The following is a 3,642-nucleotide window of genomic DNA, read 5'->3' as shown; positions in this document are numbered from 1 at the left end:
CTTGACATGCTACTTTTTTTTGTCAAATTTAGTCATTTAAATACCAATAAGACTTGTTGCCAGCTTCACATAAAAATTTCTATGTATTTGTTTGTTTCTATGTGTGAGGATGATTTACAGATCACACCGTTAGCTTGCGGGCTTCGTTTTAAGGAGGTTTCATCATGCTAATGTTTGGAGCGTGTTAAAGTGGTCCTTACTGCATCCTTTAAACCACATGGTTGGCTGTAATGTAACTTTGTTAACACAATATCATCATCACCGTGAAGCCGTCGTGAATTTACATGTACTCCGATATCTTCTCATTGCACTCGAATGTAACAGTGAAGTGTAAAGACCTGGCTCTGAGCATATATACATCACATTCCCATACACTGCTGTCTTCAGCCTTACTCTTCTCAAATTACGCAGATTTAGCCGATACATAAGCATTTCCAGGTGTTTGGACTGAAAACAGCGCTGTGTTAAAGAAATGCACGGGGCTCCGTTGGTGTGGTTAACTGTGAGAAAATGAAATACGAGGCCAGTTTGAGTGATACATCCACGACTTTTGAAAAAGATTGGTTTGGATTTTATAAATCCATATGAATACACTACTCACATGTGATTGAAAGAATTATAGCTGGCTGTAACAATGTCTTCTGTTCATGCTGGCCATTAATCAATCCTTTTGTAGTGCAAGACTACGAGTTCAGACGAGTTAAATTAGCGATTCCATCATTTCAGGCAGTATCTGAGGCATTTCCCACACAATGGCATTCGAACAACCCTGAATACTACATACATGACTTGAGAGGATGCCGACCTTGTTTGGCTAATTCACGTAGCTAAAGGCTTATTAGCTTTGGCTGAAGATGTGAACGGGAATATTGGTTCCCATCATGTACTGTGGAGCTACAAAAGGATTGTTACACAGCTAGTTTGGAGAGCAAGAACAATTATAGCGACCAATAACTTTGTCAGTGTGTACCAAACCAACGAAGGTATCAGCCAATCGGACTTTGTTAAGAGGAGTGTATACTTGTATTTGATAAGTCAGTGCAGGGTATTTCCAAATGATGCTGGATTGCATTGCGTCCAGTTGAGCCAGGTTTAACAATCCTGCATTTTTGTGTTTTGCTGGAGCCCGCTGCAACAAAAGCAATGACCTCACTACAAATGAGGGAGCTGCACTTTTTCTTAGACAGTGCTAATGTCAGTGTGAACACAGCCTTATTCATGTGATTATATTGTCATGTCTCACAAGAAGCTGTGCAAAAAAAAAATACTGCAAAAAAAACACAAAAACATTGTGAAGCATTTATTCATTCAATCATTATTCATCAGCCCAAACCCCAAACTTTTATTTACTCTTTCTTCTATTTTAAACATTTCAACACATTGTCCACAATGCTGGGAACATGAGTCACTATTAGCAGATGTAAATATTTTTGTAAATTTCTGAAAGTGGATAAATTGAATGTGTGAGCGCGAGCGCGAGCGTGTGCGTGTGCATGATTTATATATACAGTATTTATGAGTACATTATACTCTGAAGCATTCAACCATGAATGAACCGTCTTATGTGACAGGGTGTGGGACGCTGATAAAGAAGTTGTTTGTTCTACGTCTGTGTTTTAAAAAAAGGGAGGGGTGGGAAACGGAGCCAGTTACGAACTGGGGGCTGCTGTGTCCATCAGCCTGTATGATTTGCCATCACCTTTTAGATTCTGTAACCTTTCTATGTTGCCTGTGTTTTAAAAGTGAGGAGAGAAAAGTTCCTTCTGTGTGAGTTATCCATGCCATATTAGCAGAACAGTAACAGACATGTTTCCTGACACCGATCGGTGTATTTCTGATGTGTGAAGGCTCACATTCAACCTTTCAAAGGGCATGTTTTCTTACTATTTAATGAAGAGTATTGAAAACAAAAACACATTTCTCAATGTTTGTTCTTTTTTTAAATTGAAGCTGTGACTCAAGTATGGAGGTGTACGGTAGAGGATTAGGGCCACTGTTCTGAAACTTCTGAGATAAAAGTCAGAGTTACAGCGGGAGAAAAAGCAGAATTACGGCGGGAAAAAGCAGAATTACGGCGGGAGAAAAAGCAGAATTACGGCGGGAGAAAAGGCAGAATTACGGCGGGAAAAAGCAGAATTACAGCGGGAAAAAGCAGAATTATGGCGGGAAAAAGTCAGAATTCAAAATATTTATGCATAGTGGACCTAATCCTCTTCTGTATCACCTTCCAACAAAAGTGTCAGTTAATTTAATCTTTGCTGGTTGAAACACTCATCACATTGCTTGCTATTTATTTTTTTATGATAATTTTGGATTGTTTATCTTAATTTTCTCATCAGTCTTTAAATGCAACTGTGATGACTTCAAGTGCTCGATTCTACCCGAACAGAAAAAGCGACATATTATTAAAAACATATGATTTTTGTGAAAGAGTTCTGTTGGCTGCCAATGACTGAGGTACAGGAACATTCTCACAGTAATCAAAGCAACAGTTACCGTGTGAAATCAGGCTTCGTTCCCACACTTCCACTTTGTGCTTCATGTCAGATCTGCAGGACAGTTTCTCCATTTTATCGTAAACTCTTCAGCCCACGTTTATGACTGTCACCGTGCAGATTTACAGCAAGTGAGTGATGTGCGATGGCAGCATTATGAAGCAAACAAAGTCATTTACCATGTGATGCATCATAATCATTTATGAAGCTACAGTAGCTGTGGAAAAGCCTTTTTGTCAAAATGTAGTAACTCCTGTGTATCATTTAAGTTGTGTATTTATGTGTGAAATGTTCTCATGACTCCAAAAAAGGTTTGTGAAGTCCCCAGTGACATGTTGTAAAGTATGACAAAAAAGCATTATGGACAATGTCTGTAGTTTTTGTTTATACTGTACTGTATTTAACTTTGGTAGTCTTGACACATTGACTCCACACTGCTGTTTGAATGTAACTGGTTGTGTTTTATTCTCTGGATGTGAAAAACATATATACAGTATATATTTACGTACAATGTCTCTTTTTTTTTATTATTTCACTGAACTAGACAAGATAATGCTTTCTAGTGTGTATCTGCATACTAATACAGTACAGCACAGCACCAGCCGTCATCACTAGTACTTTATTATTTTTAAATATATTGTCACACATTGTTTTTTCTTCATTTTGGACTTTATGTAATGGTTGGTTGAGCCCAAGGATACTGAATTGCTGGTGGTTTAATGTGTTTTTAGGAAAATTATTACTGCATTAGTGACCAATAGCTCAACTCCATTTAGTTATTTTCATTTTTTAGGTCCTATCTGTTGTGTTTTTCTCAGTGAGACAGAGGTCAGGTGTTATAATGGCAGAGTCCCCACAGTAGCTGTCAAAAAGAACCAACACACTTTATTTATTGTCATTGTTACTTTTCCCCAGAACACAAAACCTGAAGGACAGGGGGTCGCAGGTTGGGAAACTAACAAAAGCACTGCACGAATCACAAAAAGGGTCAAAGCAAACTGGTCCCCTTGGTGGCGGTGGGAATAAAACCCACAGCCACACACTGATTCTGTCAAAGTGATAGACTAACAAAAGGATTGGACCCAAAAACCAAAGGTGAAGTGGGAGTCACTGAAACAAAATGTATGGAAACTGGCCAAAAGAAAAA

Source organism: Pagrus major, chromosome 9, assembly GCF_040436345.1.
Source record: "Pagrus major chromosome 9, Pma_NU_1.0".
Classification (NCBI taxonomy): domain Eukaryota; kingdom Metazoa; phylum Chordata; class Actinopteri; order Spariformes; family Sparidae; genus Pagrus; species Pagrus major.
This window is presented reverse-complemented; position numbering follows the sequence as displayed.